At 48.1% G+C, this 19440-nt stretch overlaps 2 long non-coding RNA genes across 2 annotated transcripts in view; one reads left to right on the plus strand and one right to left on the minus strand.

The window, feature by feature from the left end:
* Nucleotides 1-19440, minus strand: part of LOC132475965 (uncharacterized) — a 121395-nt gene that overhangs the window by 80864 nt on the left and 21091 nt on the right. The gene's annotated exons all lie outside the window — the stretch shown is intronic.
* Nucleotides 9527-13200, plus strand: LOC132445436 (uncharacterized). The gene is made up of 3 exons (XR_009522585.1): nt 9527-10762; nt 11176-12763; nt 12804-13200. It is a non-coding gene; the product is annotated as an uncharacterized LOC132445436 (long non-coding RNA).

Below are 19440 nucleotides of genomic sequence, written 5' to 3' on the forward strand. Positions count from 1 at the left end.
CGATCGGCCAATAACCGCCAGCCGGGGTCGCTGACCTCAGCATGATGAATCGCAGATCGTGGAGGTAAATATCCAGAGACCGGCCAACCCCAAAAAAAAAGACGCTCGCCGCATTATGTGCAGCGCACGCCGCCCACCCCGGCCTCCTCCTCCCAGAGGGGAGCTCTTTTTTCGGTGTGGGGATGTTTAATTCAGTGGCTCTCTCGCACACCTCCATTGAGTGAGATGGATTTGTCCCCCTCGCTGGGAGGAGAGGTGAAGGGGTGGTGGGGGTGGTGGTGGGAGGGGGATGTGGGAGGGAGGCAGGCAGGCCTTTCAATGTTTTAAATGGTTAAGGAAACGGGGATAAACGGGGATAATGGTTTGGATGGTGTGTGTGTGTGTGTGTGTGTGTGTGTGTGTGTGTGTGTGTGTGTGTGGAGCGACAGGTGTGGTTAAGGTGGGGGTGTTTTTTTTTTTTTTAAAGCGGTATCCATTTCCTGGTGTGTTCCTTCTGCCTTCCCCCGTCGTTGGGTCCTGTTGTTAACGCGAGGACCGTATTCTAACGCTAACTGGTTCAATGTCGCGCTCCCTTGATAGTGGAGGAGGAGGAGGGGGGGGGGGGGGGGGCAGGGGGAATGGGGGGGATAGGTTATAGCGCGACACGTTTTACATGGAGCAGGTTGCAAACATGAACGGATGAGGTCATCGCTGAGTGAGGCGGGAGAGCTAAGAGGGTTTTTTATTTATTTATTTCGTTTTCGTTTCGCTTTTCTTTCTTTCTTTTTTTAACGAATAGATCGATGGCCTTGCTGGGCTTGGTCCAGAGTGCACGTTAGCCGAGAGTGTGCAGTGAAACAGATACTGCCGCTAATGTGTGTCTTCGCCAGCGAGCAAAAGGCGAACCCCTCCGGAGATAGTGTGTTATGGACCTCGGAAACCTAATGCATGCTTCTTGGTGTGTGCGCGTGTGTGTGTGTGTGTCTTTCTCGGTGTGTTTGTGCGTGTGTGTGTGTGTGGGTGCTTGCGTGCGTGTGTGTGTGTTGGTGGACGGGTGTTCAACTCATGACACCGGTAGGGAATTGTATGCGGTTGATGGTGACACATGACATCATGTTGTCACAGGGGGGGGGGGGGGGGGTCCACGTTGCTCCCAGTCGGCCAACGATCAACCTTTAGCCCTCCCACACTGTGAACGTCGGGCCTAGTGGGGGCCATTACCCCCGGGGCCCCACTTTAGATCCATCGAGGACAGCATTGCAACTGGTCGTTTCATTAACGTGATTATGATGCATTGTGGGTGAAAGGCTGTGACATTGGCTACGTGGCACCCATGACGGCGGACCCCACGTTTGTGTGTGTGTGTGTTAGTGTGTGTGTGTGTGTGTGTGTGGGTAAGCCGGGGTCCCATAATCTTGATTAATACGAATACTTATCGTAAAGGCCTGTGCGTGCATGCAGTACGTACACCGTCTGTATTGCTGTGTTTAAGCATGGGAGTATGGCGCTTGTGTGTGTGTGTGTGTGTGTGTGTGTGTGTGTGTGTGTGTGTGTGTGTGTGTGTGTGTGCGCGCGTGTGTGTGTCCACGCTTGTGTGTGTGTGGTTGTGTGGGGGTCCTCTCCAGATGGGACCAGATGAACATGTGCGTGTGTGTGTGTCCTATTGAGCGCAGGCCATTGCACGTGTCATGTTATTAACAGATCATTAGACTACTCCTCCCCCACCTCATCCCCTCGAAGGGCCCTCTAGTGTGTGTGTGTGTGTGTGTGTGTGTGGAGGGGGGGGGGCCTCCACTTCATCATGTAACCGGACCTAATGTGCAGCATGCACACTTCTGACATAAGGGCCCCTGTCTCGCTTCATTATCACGCTGCTAGACTAAGTTCCTGGTGGTCGTGTGTGTGTGTGTGTGTGTGTGTGTGTGTGTGTGTGTGTGTGTGTGTGTGTGTGTGTGTGTGCGTGTGTGTGTTGTTTGTGGGGTGGGGGGGTCAGAGTGGTACCACGAGCTACAGGTTATAGGGATTAATGGATGGAGGGGGGGGATGGTGGGGGGGGGGTTGGGCAAGGAAGCGGGAGGAGGAGAGCCGCACTCGGAGACACATTTTGAAGTAGTGCACGATTTCCAGCAGCGATGATGAGCCCCGACACATTCAGTCCACCGAGCGGCCTGCTAGAGTATAACATATCGCTTTACAACCAGTGTCCTTGGCAGAGAGGACAAACACACACACACACACACACACACAAACACACACACGCACACACACACACACACACACACGAACACACACACACGCACGAACACACACGCACACACACACACACACACACACAGACACACACACACACACACACAGGGACTGAGACGTCGGCTCTGAGGGTCTCTGATTTCATATCTCCTCCTCTCTCTCCATCCCCATCTCTCTCTCCTCCACTCTATCGCTCTCTCTCCTCCCCCCCCCCCCCCCCCCCCCGCTCTCTCTGCTGATACAGCTGGACGGCAGAGCACAGAGGGCTGTCAGAGATGGGTGTATTACGGTCTGTGTTTCCGGAAACAGCGTCCTACGGGGGGGGGCCCTCCCCCTCCCCGGTTTCCCTTTACTTTGTTTCCCCCCGACGCAGGAGGCAGAGACGAGTGACGTCTGGCGTTGTGGCGCGCGTTCCGACCGCAATTTGGATTTCCGTGAATTTCGTCATTCAGTCAAAGCTTTTATCCCCCCAAAAAACCAACTCCCAGTGAATCCAGACCCTCGCCACCGGGGACCAGGTGGGGGGGTACAGGCGGGTGCCTTGCTCGGGGTTGCTCAGAGTCGAGACACTAGGGGGATCAAACCACCCTGACCACCCGCCTGTCCCCGCCCTCATTAACGAGGCCTCCCCCCTGAGTGAGTCGGGGAAGGATTTGTACGACTCCCTGAATATTAATCATGTTTTTGTTTTTAATGCCACGCCGCGGAGCGCCGAGGGACAGTTGACCTACTTCATCCGAGCGCGTCGAAGCATTTGGCGAAGATTGGCAGGTTTATTAACTTTGGATCTCTTTGAATTTCGCAGCGTGGCGAGCAGAGAGAGACAGGGTTTCTGTGTAGTATAGGCTGCATGTTCCCCTTAACAGTTTCACTAGTGGATTGATTGATCGATTGACTGATTGACAGATTTACATGATGACTGGCGGGCAAGACAATGGATGCAGATGAAGGCACAGGAATTAGAGGGACAGAGAAACCCAAAACGAGGAGAGAGAGTGAAGGAAGAGAGGAAAGGTGTGAGAGAGAGGGGGCGCGATAAGGGACGAGGGAGATATGGAATGGGAGGGAAAGGGAACAAGAGAGTGAGAGAGAAATGGGGTGGGAAATAGAGAGTAGATGTGTTAGACTTGGAAAAGGAGAGATGAGGAAAAAGAGAGAAGGAGCAAGAGAGAGAGAGAGAGAGGTTGACATCACACTAGAGAGGGAAAGAGCTTGGAGAGGGTGAAAGAGTGACAGAGAGTGATAGAAAAACAGCGAGAGAGAGACAGAGGGAGAGAGAAACACAGAGACACAGCTAGCCAGAGCAAGGTGCCCTCTATCCTGAGAGTGGGGGGGATGGGGGTGGTGGTGGGGGTGGGTGGTAGGATGGAGGGGTGTGTTTGTTTGGGTGTCTGTCTTCCCGGATGGGGCTCCTAACTGGGCCTGATGAAGTTATTGTTTGCCGACGTCCGTGGGGTCAAATCAAAACTGACAGCCGCCGCTGGAGAGCCAATTTATACCAGCGAGGCCCGAGGAATTAGGGAGAGAACATGTGTGTTTGTGTGTGGCTGGTGTGTGTGTGTGTGTGTCTTTGGTGTGCGTGTGTGTGTGTGTATATTCGCCGTGTGTGGGTGTGTATGTGTGTGTGTGCGCGTTTGTTTGTGTGCGTAGGGCACTTAATGTGATCGAAGGCTCTTGATCTGTCCGCTGAAGCGAGGATGATCGAGGGGGCGTGCGAGCATTGAAGACTATGCGTGGGTGTGCGAGAGAGGGAAAGCGATAACATGAGAGACGTCCGGGGCAGTTGACCTTTAGGTGTGTGATGGGTGGCCTTTCCGAGTTGTACAAGTGTAGATGTAATGTGTCTGATAGGCATGTGTGATAGGTGTGTATGTATGTTTGTGCATGAAAAATCAGTGTGTGTGTGTGTGTACGTGTGTGTGTGTGTGTGTTTGCGTGTGTATGTGTGTGTGTTTTGTACGTGTGTGTGTGTGTGTCTGTGTGTGTGTGCACATTCAAACGGAGGGGTGTGTGGGGTTAAAGATGGATTTATTGGAGCTGACGTTACGCTGCGGTTTCTAATGGTGACAGACAGACAGACAGACAGACAGCTCCTTAATGACCTGTCTCTGTATTCACTGTCTAACCCCTACCTGCTCCTTCATGACCTGTCTCTGTATTCACTGTCTAACCCCTACCTGCTCCTTAATGACCTGTCTCTGTATTCACTGTCTAACCCCTACCTGCTCCTTAAGGACCTGTCTCTGTATTCACTGTCTAACCCCTACCTGCTCCTTAAGGACGTCTCTGTATTCACTGTCTAACCCCTACCTGCTCCTTAATGACCTGTCTCTGTATTCACTGTCTAACCCCTACCTGCCCCTTAATGACCTGTCTCTGTATTCACCGTCTAACCCCTACCTGCTCCTTAATGACCGGTCTCTGTATTCACTGTCTAACCCCTACCTGCTCCTTAATGACCTGTCTCTGTATTCACTGTCTAACCCCTACCTGCTCCTTCATGACCTGTCTCTGTATTCACTGTCTAACCCCTACCTGCTCCTTAATGACCTGTCTCTGTATTCACTGTCTAACCCCTACCTGCTCCTTAAGGACCTGTCTCTGTATTCACTGTCTAACCCCTACCTGCTCCTTAAGGACGTCTCTGTATTCACTGTCTAACCCCTACCTGCTCCTTAATGACCTGTCTCTGTATTCACTGTCTAACCCCTACCTGCCCCTTAATGACCTGTCTCTGTATTCACCGTCTAACCCCTACCTGCTCCTTAATGACCGGTCTCTGTATTCACTGTCTAACCCCTACCTGCTCCTTAATGATCTGTCTCTGTATCCACTGTCTAACCCCTACCTGCTCCTTAAGGACCTGTCTCTGTATTCACTGTCTAACCCCTACCTGCTCCTTAATGACCTGTCTCTGTATTCACTGTCTAACCCCTACCTGCCCCTTAATGACCTGTCTCTGTATTCACCGTCTAACCCCTACCTGCTCCTTAATGACCGGTCTCTGTATTCACTGTCTAACCCCTACCTGCTCCTTAATGACCTGTCTCTGTATCCACTGTCTAACCCCTACCTGCTCCTTAAGGACCTGTCTCTGTATTCACTGTCTAACCCCTACCTGCTCCTTAATGACCTGTCTCTGTATTCACTGTCTAACCCCTACCTGCTCCTTAATGACCTGTCTCTGTATCCACTGTCTAACCCCTACCTGCTCCTTAAGGACCTGTCTCTGTATTCACTGTCTAACCCCTACCTGCTCCTTAATGTCCTGTAGTTCGGAGTTAATTGCCAGCTTTGACAATAGTGTCTAAATAGTGAACTTGTTTCACTAGTGAAGTAGTTTGTTTGTGTGTGTTTGTGTGTGTGTTTGTGTGCGTTGAAAGCAGGCTTGTGGAGGGGGAAGTAAAAAATGTGGGGGGATGGATCATGGAGCTGGACTGGTGGACCACGAGTCACTACGATTGGACGCAGGATTTGCAGGGTAAAATGATTGGTGCTTTACCAACGTGGACACGCAGATTGGAATATAACTTTCTCTCTCTCTATCTATAGATGGATTATCAGATGTTTATGTTAGCAACCACAACTCCCTTCCTCTGGCCCTATCTCTGTCTAATCACCTTCTCTGCACGAGAATCCATTTCTCTCACCGCGGGAAACTCTGGCGAGCGCTGATCCAATTATTTCTGACATCATCATTATTATTATTATTATGATAGCACTATTTCATAACTCCAGGCACTAAGTTACGAAACAGTGATATAACTGTGCAACCCCCCCCCCCCCCCCATCTCTGTGGTGACTAGAGAGTTTCCCCAGCCTTCTCGTGTCAGTCCCTATCACGTTTACATACATATATATTTCTATCCCGATGATGGGATTCGTGTAAGGGGTCGGGTGGGGGGTGGGTAAAGGGGCTTATATGTGAGCACGCAAAGACCGAGCCCTTTCCCATAATGCAATACTTAAAGTCCCCTCCCCCGTTTTTAATATCTAATAACCTTTCCTCCCATTTGCAATTAAGAAAGAACAGAGGGCTGCTTTTCATGTGTTTAAATTTGTATCTTTGTGACGAAAATAAATAAATACGCAATTACTAACTGGGTCTCTTTCTAACCCCCTATAGCTCCTCTGAAATCCCAGTGCGGTTTAATTCTGTTTCCGAAACGTCCATTTAGAATTCAGTGTATGCGGTGGTTTCGCGGTGGCGGTTATAGTTTGCAAACCGAGCATGTTGAATTGCTTTTTGGCTGACGGGGGAAGAAGGTGGGAATAAAGCATCGACTTTGTATTTTCGGCTACGTTTCTTTAAGCGTCCGGGCCATACATGGCGTCCGACTCCAGACGCTGTCTAGACGGCAGATCCGCCCACCCAAATCAAAACAGAAAAGGTTGATTTGAAATAATAATAATGATAGGTAACTAAATAAATACGGTAAGGGTTACCGCCTGCTCCCTGTCGGACTGTCCTCAAGCGGGCGATCGGTAGGGGAAGGTAATTGTATCATCTGTATCACGAGGCGAGGCAGAATACCCTGGCAGGTCATCAGAGTGTGCATATTGTAACCCCCTCGACTGTCTGCTTTACAATGCAGACAGAGTTCGCAGTGGCGGTGCCCATTCTCCTTTTTTATCGTATTCTCTTTTTCATTTGCACTCGCGTTGGCCTTTTATTAGTTTACCCCTTCAACTTCAATTGTCTGCCATTTTGTGTGCGTCTGACGAGACGGGAGAACGGCGGTGGAATAGAATAAAAAATAAAGAGAAGTTGGGATAGCCGGAGATGCTTGTCTACGCTTTTAGCTGACAGTTTGGACAACAGACTCGTGGTTTCGTCAGACGTCTCCACTGGAATGGGAGGTTAGAGGGGAGGGGACGGTAGGGAGGTAGGGAGAAGGGGGGAGATAGGGAGAGCAATGAGATGGGGGAGAGGGAGTGAGAGACACACATAGAAGAAGGGAGACCTAAGACAAGCAGTAAAAATAAACAGAGAGAGAGTGACAAACACATACAACTAGCAGGAGAGAGAGAGAGAGAGAGAGAGAGAGAGAGAGAGAGAGAGAGAGAGAGAGAGAGAGAGAGAGAGAGAGAGAGAGAGAGGAGAGTGGGAGAGAGAAAGAAAGATAGAGACACAAAGATAGACAGGGCAAATAAGGTGATAGACAGACAGACAGAGCGATGGGACTAGCTAGAGACAGGGAGAAAAAAGAAGAAGAAAAAGTTTGAGGGAGGATCTGAAGGAATGGGGACACTCAGGATGACAGGAGCGAGGGAGGATGACAGACGATGGGAACGGAAGAGAGCGATAAAGTGGGCAGCATGAGCACGTCAAAGAGATGGAGGGAGAGGTGGAGGGGGAGGGGGGAGGGGGGAGGGAGAGGTAGAGGGGAGAGAGAAAGGGCACAGAGGGAGGAGAGGATGACGCGGCCTGATGTTTATAGATGAGGGGGGACATGGTAGAAGACAAGGAGAGGGGGATGGAGACAGGGTGGTGGAGAGAGTTGGATGGAGAGAGAGAGGAGGAGAAAAGGTGGTCGTGGGTTTGTTTGGGGTAAGGGCTTAGGATTTATGTTCGAGTCCGCTACTCTTTTGCATCTTGCAAGAATTTGATTAAGAAACTCTTGTTGATTCATGTCTCCTAAATGTCCCGTATAGTGATCTCCATTTGATCCACCATTCTCTCAGTCTTTTGGAGGAATATCACAATTGCACGGGTTCCACATTTTTGGCGCTATGTTTTTTTTCATCTGAAAGTCTCATGGGGGAAGATTCATTATTCATCAGAATCGTCCTACTGAAGACTGGGAGTGGATATCCTAGCAGAGGGGCCGGGGGAGCCACGTCCTCTTTTTCTAAAGGCCAGACGATTCATACAAACCATCACTGGGATCATCGGCCCATCATGGAAGGAACAGCGCTCTCGTCTGGAAGATAAATTCCCTCTGTTGTCCGACCCTACTCTTCACTAAGGGGGCTTTTAATGTCACAAAGGGGGCTTTTAACATCCCACAGAGTGAGAGGAGGAGACCTAGGGAGAGGGAGAGAGAGAGAGCGAGAGGCAAACCGGCCTGAACAGGAATCCCTGGATATCTAGCCTGGCTTGAGAAGACAAAGTGGGAATAAAGTATCCCTGAGACAGGCACAGGGTGGCTGAGAGAGTGGGCCAGACCGCCGGGCAGCAAGGGTCTGATCCCCAATTGAATCCGCAGCCTAACCCGGGCGGCAGTGGGAGCGGGACAGGTGGTGGCGGGAGACGTGGAGACACGGGGGGCCTCGACCTGCCCGGGCTCACGGGGGTGAGAGATGTTCTCCTCTCATGTCCCTTGGATGAAAGTCCTCCGCTTCCTCCGAAGCCGACCCGACTGAGGTTTATCCGGGTTGAGTCTGAGGGAGGGTTGCGACGGCACCAGGCGACTTAAGACGCCGTACTGCTGGGGGAATCCAAGGGAAGTATGTACCCTCGCCAGTTAGGGAGGAATTGGGGAAGTCTCTCTCTTTCTCGGTCTCTCCCTTTGCTCTCATTCTCTGCCTCTCAGCACACGACAGCCCCCCGCTGTTCCTTGTATGTATATCGTCTTTGCAGGGAGAGGAGTGCCTGGCATGGCTTGTTCTGTGTATGGCTATATGTATTATTAGCTTAGCTTAGGGTGATTCCATGGCCCAGAATCATATTTTTATTCCTCTTCTTCTTCTTCCCCCTCCTGTCAGAACGCGGCAGCGCCCTGACACGGCTGCCAGGGTATTATAATACACAGCGTTCAGAGAATCCTTTGCTCGCCAATCATTTTCATACAATTTTTAACCGTCAGCCGACACAAACCCGAATTTTGAAATTCGGCATCTGCGTTTTTTGCGGTTTGTCTAAAGCAGAGGTGAACTATGATGGTAATAAGAAGTGAGGCAAGAACTGTGGAGACGGAGGGGGGGAAGGGGGAACGGAAAATACCGGAACAAAGAAAAAAAAGCCGTCAGGAGAGAGGATGTGCAGACAAAGTTAATTATGAAGTGTGCGCAAGTTATCTCCGCGGCGCACGGCTTTCCCTGGCAATTATCGTTTGAACGTTTTTATGTTTTTCTATCTTTTTTCTATCTTTTTTCTCTCGACGCCCCTCTGAAGTTGGCCTTTTTTTGGAGGCCGGAACGCGATGAATTAATTGTGTATGACAACAGAGATGAGGGCCTGGAATGCGGCGTGACGCTTAAAGCGGCGTAGCTTTTTGTTTTAGCAAAGCTAGCGCAGACCCCTGTTCCCTCAGGGGGCCCCCTGCTAGGGATCTGTACACACTGTAGCGGGGGGGGGGGGGGGGGGGATCTGATGTGCATCATTATCTGATGCCCTTTAGATAGTTTCACTTCACTGGGGCGTGGCGCCATCCCCCTGATCGTATCTGTGCTAAGATCGGCCATGTTGTCTCAAGACGAAGAGCAGCAGGTTTTAAAGACAGAAACCGTTGTGCCGGCTGACATGGGGAACCCAATCAGCCCGGCCTGCTTCTCTGTGGTTTAGTAGTTTCTCTTTTAATATTTACACCAGCTGTGTTATGTCTGTTCGGGGCCGTTTCATGGTAGGGGGAGCGTGAAATAACACAGCTAAAGCGTCTGGTCACAGCGGTGGCGAGGGGAGCCTGTGTCCCCGGGCCTAACTTCTCCCCGCTGGTGAGCCAGCACATCCAACTGCCCCCCCTCCCCCCCTTACTCCGCGCGCCTTCCTTCAAACGACCACGGCCGTTGCTGTAGGGCACGAGGAATAGCAAACAGGCCATGGTGGGCAGAGGGGCGGCAGGGCGGATGTGGAGGGGCTATGGTTCACAGAAATTGGCGCTCGTCCGAGACTAGAATAAAGAACTAAGATGACCGGCGGGGATGCCACACATGATGCAGCCGGTGCTGGTCCGTTGAGCAGCCAGGGCGAGTTTATTTTTTTTGAGGGGTGGTCTTAAGGTAGTGTGATATGGAGGCTGGATGATTCGAGCAGAGTGCCACTCAGATCGGGTCATTAAACACTTAACGTGAATCCTGTGTTTTCTTTCGATTTGGCAGATAAACCCTGCATCCTTTTTCCCGCTCTTTTGCGGAAACGGGAACCGAGGCCGGCTAATAAAGAAATGTGATTTCCCCTTCGTTGGCTGAAGGCTTGATAGCTTGTTAGCTCAAGGCAGCGACTAAGGAATATTCACTCCAATGGGTATGTTAGGGAATGGCATGTTATATTTTTTGCCATCTGGTCTTCGGTTTTATCTAAAGTGCCTTACGGTACCCTGAATGCATACTTGTCTTGTTGTGGTGGTCCCTTTTGAGGAAGTACACACATCCCTGGTGGTGGTAATTATCCTAATCTCAGCCAATTGTGCGAGACAGGACATATAAGGAAGGCTTTGTCTTGGGCTTGTATTTTTCTGGACAGTTCTGCCAAGTATCGAAACGAGGGAATCTACAGGGAAAACCGACAGACGGCGAATACCCCGAGAAGTGACAAATCGACCGACGAGGGAAGGAAGACTCATAGGAGCGGAGACTGCGCTCTGATTGAGTGGTAAACCAAAAAAATAACATCATCACAAAACTTTTGGGACCCTCTCATTTCTCATATTTCCCCCTCCATTGGGTCTGTGTAAGCGCTGCCATTTTGGATTACGTGGGAAGCTATCACGGCAGCCCCAGAGATGTTCACTCTGATCTCTCTCAAACTCTCTGGAGGAGAACAAATTAGTGTCCAAGCCCATCTCTGCACTGTTTCACTTCTTCCTTTTATCTCCCCAAAATTCAACAATTTGGGATTGGTTATTCTCCATCTTGTCATTGGGGCCCACTTGAACTCCAAAGGGAAAGTGGCCATTTTAACCCCGGACAAATGTGCAATCGTTGAATGTAATGGGCGCTTCAAAAGATATGATACACTTAGCTATCACTCTTTATCATGTAACCCCTTGCTGTCCTCTCTTCCAGAAGAAACCCACACCTCTTTTACAGAACCATGTGTTGGAGGAGAGAAGGCGGAGATGCAGAAGGTCGGAGGAGGTATCAGAGACGTCGAGACACCTCAGGGGCATGTCTCTTCAGCAGTAATAAACCAACACAGAGACCCTAGGCTGAGACCAGGGGAACAACGCACCATGCAGAATGGATAGCACAGCCCCAGGGCTACTGCTAACAAGCTGCTAGCCCAAGGCTAAATTGCTTGATTGCAGAGCAAGTCTAAATATTAAATGGCCTCTATCTCCCTACGCGCTACCATGTGGATTAGCCATTCACAAGCCATTTCAATAGCCAATTTATAGTGGCATAAGCAACAAGTGGGTGTCTCCACCGCAGATTTACAATCAATAGATCAGCTTTTACCGGTTGATACTGTTCACTCGGTTACGCTGTTGATTTTACGTTGAACATTCCCACGTGATGTCACAAATGGGTTGATGTTGAATTGACTTGTGAAGGCTTATCCAAGTCACAACTGGTGGTTAAAAACAACAGCAATGCAGAACATATTCCACTTGAGACATCTGGCCACTCTTGCACAGACAAGGAACAGTACAATGCAGTTCATCACAACAAAACATTCACTCTGCAGAGCACATCACATAAAGAAGCACTTGTAAGAAATACAGGAAAAAACTGTTGTAGCTTTGAAAACAATAAATGTTAAAGGGACCTTCAAATGATTTTGTCATGATTAATAAAGGCATTAAATGATATTCTGCCTTTGTTGTTGTTGCTAAGTGGGTTTTTTTAAATTTGGAATTTAGTTTTTCATTTTGTTTTAACCCTCTGAGTCTTCGTTTCGGGGATGAGGACAGGGGGGAGGGTTCAGGGACGAAAAGGAGTTATCACAACTTAAGTCGTTTAAGATCTTTAGGAAGTAATTAGATCTTAGTTACCTATTTATTTTTCTTAATTCTCGCGCACAAAACCTTCGGGGGCTATTCAACCGTTCTTCAAAAAAGGTACAATTTCATAAAAAACCAATTGGGTTTGTCGGTTGACAGAGAAAGTATTTCCTTCCCTAACCTTTTAGATAAAAAGACTAGAGGAGGATCAGCTGGGCACGATAAAGAGAAAGCTCTCAGTATAGAAGTTGGTGCGAATGAGGTTTGATTTGCCGTTCGGTGGTCAGATTCTGTTTAGAGCTTACATTTTTTAAACTGACACTGTTTCCATACCAAAGCAAAACAACAACCCGTTAACCCTTTGAGAACAGAAAACTACTGAGACCTGCAATATAGAACCATTTCACTTGAGCCAACCCTTTTTGTTCCAACTTATGTGTAACTTCTTTCATTGTAGCCATCACTTTTGTTGAAGCTAAATTAGAGTATGAGCTGTAGTGTTCACCCACTCAATCACCCCAAAGCTTTCCATTCTCCCCAAATCAATTGGGTCGGTGGAAAAAGGGGTGAAAATAATCAGAATCTGAACAAAAGTGATGGCTGCAGTGAAAAAGTACAGTGCAGGCCCAAAGTTAGATTAAGAAACTTAATGCTTACTATTGTCGAAAAAGTACCACTTTGTCTGTTTGTGTTTCAATCAAATGTATAGGGTATCATGTCATGTCCACACTAAGATCCAGGATTACAAAGCAAGTGTGTCCATTTCAGTAATGAAAGTAGTTACGTAAGTGTTTGTTGGCATCAAGTTTTGTGTCAAGTCTTTTTCACGTGTGTTTGTCACTTTGTCCCTACTAACTGCTTCGGTGAGTCTTTATCTGGAAGTAGAAAGAGAATAAAACATTCTGTTCATGAGTCTACTTAGCTATTCGTAGTGCACACAAACCCATTCCGTAAATGGGGTGAGTCATCTTTTATTGATTAGAATTCTTCAATCAAATTTCATCTACCAGGAGATTTAGTCATTAATATCTTTATTTTTTGTAATATCCTGACTTGCTTCTTGTTGCTGCTTCGTGGCAGTGAGAGAGTTGAAGGATGTTTGGAGGTATGTTTTGTCGTCATGAAATAAATATCGTCGTTCCGTTTATCCTGTTTGTCTGCAGTATGAATACTTCATTTGACTGTCTGTGATGTTACATCTTCTGAATACTTCTCTCTCTCTCTCTGTGAGTTAACTACTCACAATACCATTACAAAGAATTGCCTTAAGCTAGTTGCTAATGAGTTGTTGCACTGAGAATACCAAATACCTTTTCTTTTTCTCCTAGCTAAAGCCTTTTTTTTTGTCTACATTCCAAAAGTATTCAAAAAGAACGTTATTAGCGTGATTATTTTTTCCGAACCATTAGTGAAATATTCCCTGCATAGTTGATCTCATATGTTCAAAGGATTGGATTGTTCAGTTTTATTTAATTCTGTGCTAAGACTTGAAGAAATTATATGCATCCAAAGCAAAAAAAGAGGGGAAACTGTGCAAACATAGATTTAGTCGAGTCATCTAATAAACCTCCTAACAATCTTACTTATTAAAACTTATTTTTTAGAAACCTTGAAGAATCAACCACCTTCAGCACTAACTAACACTTGATACAAGACTACAAGTACATACATTGGGTGGGTGGATTACGTTTTGGCACTCAAAGGGTTAAAGTCGAAGATTTGCTTTGATTTCCTCTGGAAAAAATGTCCTTGACAGAAAGTTGACGGCCCAAAACGCACCTAGACCCAAAACATCTAACATATTTTTAATAGCAGAGAGTCCCTTTAACTTTTAATGAGTTTCATTGGGAGCTTGAACGTCCCGTTTCCAGAGAGGTCGGTCACTTTTGAGGAGTTGGAGGGGAAGGGGGGGGGGTGTAGAATAAAGTAGAATTGTCAGAATTATTGTCCAAATTCACATTCAGCAACAAAAAGAACAGAATACACAGTAGGAGGAGCAGGAGAGTCGTGGTGCTCTATTTATAAGTGTCCAGGTTAGCGGGGAGGCGGGTGGGTAGGTAGGTGGAGGTGAAGTGGTCGGGGGGGAGAGAGGGCTGGTTATGTCAAGGTTATTAAGAGGGGGTTAGAGCTCTGGAGAGATGCAGCTTCCAGTTTAAAGGGGCTTTAATTGAGTTCTTTAAAGACAATTTTCCGTCCTCTGAGGTATATATGAGGTTGGTATTTAATTTAGCTTTTAGCGTTGGATTTAGGAGAACGCCCAATTAGCTCGTCCACAGTGGCAGGATTTGAATTTGAATTGAAACAAGGTGTCTCTCTCTCGGAAGAGATCGACCAGGGATGTTTAACAGTGCATGTGCGGAATCCAAAACGTGGAATAGTATGAAGGAAAAAAACGTTCATATCGTGGTTTCAGTCCAGAACTTCTGAAACTACCGTACGATAACGGGGGGAGGAAGGGCTCTGCGTTATCGTGTGTCGACCAATCACAACTAGGGTGTTGAAATGAGCCAATGGGGGTCCACCCTTGGCATTGTCACTGCACCTCATCCAGAGCGATTGGTGGGTTATCGTGGGGGGGAGGGAGGTTAGGCGGTCAGGTCGTTAGAGTGAGTTAAGAGGGTTTTTTCGGTTACCTTTATCGAGTAGCCACTCGTCGACTACGCGACCGAGGCGGTATGGGATTCTTTGTCTAGCAATAGCCAGGCGGTCATTATCATTGTTGCCTTTTGGAAGAAATTTGGAGAAGACAAATTATAAGACAGAGAGAGAGACGTTAACAAAGGAGAGCTCTGCTGGAAGGTGAAGGGTTAGCGGTTAGAAGAAGAAAAAAGGGCAACATTGGCAGATGGTTTAGCAGGTTATGGCCAGGTCAGGAAAATGTTGTAGTTTTATGGGCTGGTTGGGTTTAGTTAGACAAAGTTATCAGCATTCTAGTTACCATGGGTTTAAAATGATCGTTGTTTTTCAGGTTAAACATATTTATGAAAGATTTAGAGAGATAGTAATGTCGACTTTGAATAATCGCTAATCAATCAACACTGGCAGCTATGTGTTCCCAGGATTACCACAACTTTAGAAAAGGCATTAGTCGTTAGTAATTAGTACGAAACCACAGAAATCAACAGAAGTAGCAATCAATAGCAATCAAAACACATCTCATAACTGCCCTGTAAATGGAGGAAAAACAAGTGGGCAAGTTGTCCATCTCAGTTGTTCATCTGAATCATAAATACATCATCTCGTCAGCATACATTGCATGAAATCATCAAACACAGCATTAAAACAGATACAAGGAAGACATTCCCGGTTCCCCATGGTTAAACTTGATCAAGAGTCCTTGATTAGCGAATCACTACGCGTCTCCACAGGGAGCCCTGGTGTCACAGCAAGTCCCTTAACTTGGCGCCATGCCGACGGGAGCCCCGAAAGACGTTCACTCTCGGCAGAAATTAGCACTGATTGGTAGCTTGGTGGTCGTTTTATTTCCCTGTGTATTTCTTGCTGCATAACTGCAGATAGTGTGTGCAGGCTTAGCGAGCGCTCATAGGTTAGTGGCGGTTTCCCTCCGTGTCATGAAAGCCAAATCCATGGTGCGTAAACAGCGGGCGGTGTCGCAGTAAACTTATTATCCTCTGTTTCCATTTAATCAACCTTGGGGTCGTGGTATTTACATTTCAAGCGCTAGCTATTAAGTCTTTGCTTTAGTTCGAGAGAGAGAGACGGATAGGGAGAGAGAGAGAGAGAGAGAGAGAGAGAGAGAGAGAGAGAGAGAGAGCGAGAGAGAGAAAGAGAGAGGGATAGAGAGAGAGAGAGAGAGAGAGAGAGAGAGAGAGAGAGAGAGAGAGAGAGAGATTGGTCCAGTCAGTGATAAAATAAGAATGTCGAGTTCAGTGGGCTTTAGGGCTAATGCTAATAGGCTACAAAGCAGAGATATGGCTAGTTAACTAGTGGCCGGGGGCTATAGGGGCTACAGCAAAGGCTAATGACCGCAATGCAACGTGCCGCTAGGAGCTGGAGAAGAGCTGGCTGGGGAAGAAGCTAAAGGTTGAACAAGTGGATGAAGGCAGAAGCTAACGCTCCACGGCATCAAAGCCAGTGCATTAACGCTCTCTCTCTGATGTCGTCTTCTCCCTGTAACTCTCTGCCGCAATGCAAGCGGAAACATCAAATAGGTCCGGGTTGATAGCATCATAACTCTTCTGTCGGAACAATATATGCCAGTAGCGGATAGCAAGATAAAAACGACGACACTAAAAACAACACACATTCAGGGGTAGCTGAACATAATAGCGGATTACCGCAAAGGTGTAACCCTCTCCGGGACGTCTGCTCTTCATCTTTTGCAGGCCACTAGTCATGGACTAGCCAGTGCTACACTTGGCTGAGCGCATTAGACTATCAACTCTTAATTTCTGCTCACATTCTGCCAAAGCCGGCTACCACTGTACAGTTAACACAAGCGCATCATAAAAACGATGCCTCCACATAACTGCACACCGACGTGGTAGCCAAGCAGCCGGACGGTAGCCAAAATGGACGCAGGCCAAGATTAAAATGCTCTTCAACTTTGCATATGGCAGAAACTGGCTCACATAACAGGGGGGTAGTTGATATTATTTACACGTTGTAAATGTCACAAGAGACCAGCAGGTTCAATTCCAGGGTTTGACCTTTCTGAAACTTGCCTCTGAAAACTTATCTTGGCTCTTAAGGGGTTGCACGGAGAGACCGTTTTCCTCCGCATTACCCTGTAGTGCTCCCCAGGGGGCACTGTAACCACGCATCCCTGCACCAAACACTGTGTGTGTGTATGTGTGTGTGTGTGTGTGTGTATGTCTGGGAAGATGCACTTTGTGCTGTTTTGTGTATTGTGTGTGTCTGAGAGAGAGAGAGAGAGAGAGAGAGAGAGAGAGAGAGAGAGAGAAGGGATGAATATAGACGGAAAGAAGCGGATAAGAGAGAGGATGAAGAGACGAAAATAGTAGAGAGTGAGAGAGAGGATGAAGACGGACAAAAATAGGAGAGAGTGAGAGAGAATGAGAGAGAGAAGATGAATAGAGAAAGAAAGAGGAGGATGAGATAGAGAGGGAGAGATAGAGAGAGAGAGATGATCTATAGGGTGTGTGCAGGAAGTATATTGAACATGAGATGTGAACAGGGGGGGGGAGAGAGAGAGAGAGAGAGAGAGAGAGAGAAGAGAGAGAGAGAGAGAGAGAGAGAGAGAGAGAGAGAGAGAGAGAGAGTGGGCGAGCAAGTGGGATGCATGAATCACTGTCATTCACATGCAGCGTGCATGCGTGTGCAGCTCGGCGGCCTGCCGACAGAAACAAATCGAAAAATGAGAGCGGGAGAATGAGGCAAGAGGTGCATGCACCGTTCCCTCGTCTCCCTCCCTCTCCCTCTCTCTCCATACTGTTCTCTCCCTGTATCTCGCCCGGTCTCTATCTATCGTCATCCATCTCGTATTCATCATCCCTCTTGCTCACCATTTCCTTCTCGTCCCCTTCTCTCTCGCCATTGCTCCACCTCTCATTTCCCCCTCTCTCCCTATCTCTGCCTCTCTCTCTCTCTCTCTCTCTCTCTCTCTCTCTCTCTCCTCCCTCTCCCTCTCCCTCTCCCTCTCTCTCTCTCTCTCTCTCTCTCTACAATGTTCCATAACTATCTATCGTTCTGCATCGTGTATTTAACACTCTATTCCTCTCCATCTTTCTATATCTCCTTTGCTGTCTCCCTGTCCCTCTGTCCGGGTCTCTCTGTGCCGGATTGTCGTGATGAAGGAGTGAGAGGTAGGACAGCTAGTGAGGAAGAGGGAAAACCCAGAAGAGTAGGGAAAACAAAATGGTGCATGGCACGAATGGACACAAATGAAGAGGGAAGACAGAGGAGGACAGAGGAAAGGATTTGACGTATCATTCCTCTCTGTGTGTGTGTCGGTTCCCACCTACTCTTAAATCTCCCTTAATTCCTGCTCAGCGTCATTATATAGTCTGTTAGTAACGGCGGTGCTGTTTACAGAGCAAAACTGATAACTCGCCCCCTAGTGGTGGCAGGTGAGTGGTGCCTCTACGACATGAACAACCATAAATCTCAATCAATAGTCTATTATCGTTGTTTCTCAACCCTGGAGTTGTTTCCCTCTCTATGTTATTCACAAGGGCTTTATGTCTCACATCTCTCTCACTCTCTCTCTCTCTGTCTCTCTGTCTCTCTCTCTCGTCGCCGGGCTTCCGCCCTACCCTAGTGATGTAACCCGATTACGGCGAGGAAATTAGACGTAGGTGGAACACCACACACACACACGCGCGCGTGCACGCGCACACACAAATGAAATATCTTTCTAAAATCAGCCAAAGACACCCAATAAGGTAGACTGGAGATATGTAGCGCTCACACACTGTATCGCTGTCTGTGTGTGTGTGTGAGAGATAGAAAGATAGAGAGAGCTTTGACTACGTATATGGCTGGATGTCTCTCCCCCCCGTCCCCCCCCCCCGTCTCCCTCCCCCCTACGGTGCCGCTCCGATCGAAGGCGATGGGTGGGTGGGAAAATGAGAGCCAGCATCGCTGTCTTGAGATAAGGGGGTGGGGGGGAGATGGGGGGGGGGTTGTGCAGGACATGTTGAACTGGACCAGCTGGCAGTGTGCCGATGTAACGCTGGCGGGAGAAAGGGTGGGGGGGGCGAGAGAGAGAGAGAGAGCCTGGGTGTTCTACTATGAAACTGTGCATCTGTTAGCTGCTGGGGCGTCTGAGAGAAGCAGTCATTCTTAGTGAAGAAACACAACCACTGTGGGCTCTCTCTCCCTGCCTCTCTCTCCCTCCCTCCCTCCCTCCCTCCCTCCCTCCCTCTAGCTCTCTCTCTCTCTCTGGCTGTGTCTTTCTCTCACTCATGATCTCTTTCTCTATCTCACTCCTTCTCTTTAGCCATCTTTCTTGCTGTCTCTCGGCCCCTCTCGCCCTCGGCTTGTCTCTCCCTGATATGATCTCTCTCGCTCTAGCTGGATGTCTGGTTTTCTCTCCCTTTCTTCACCCTTGCTCCATCTGTCTCTCCCTCGCTCTCCTCCTCCCTAGCTCTCTCTCTCCCTCCCGTCCCTCATTTCTTCCATGTCTCTCTACCAGTAAGCCTTTCCTGCATAACACTCTCATGAATTGGTGTGCTCCCAATAAATTCATAAAGAAAAACAAGAATGAAAAATTTAACACCCACACCATAAAAAAATTAAATAAAAATGACGAACTGAGCTGAATCGGAATAATTTAGTCTAGCACTACAAATCTATTTGGCCCGTGCCGAAATCAAAGGCAAACACTACGAACCCATACTCTCTGTTCCATGTCGAGGCTGCAGCACGAGAGCTAATCACCTTTTGCTATGTGACTCGTGTTTTG

This window comes from Gadus macrocephalus, chromosome 17 (genome assembly GCF_031168955.1).
Source record: "Gadus macrocephalus chromosome 17, ASM3116895v1".
In the NCBI taxonomy this organism is placed as follows: Eukaryota; Metazoa; Chordata; class Actinopteri; order Gadiformes; family Gadidae; genus Gadus; species Gadus macrocephalus.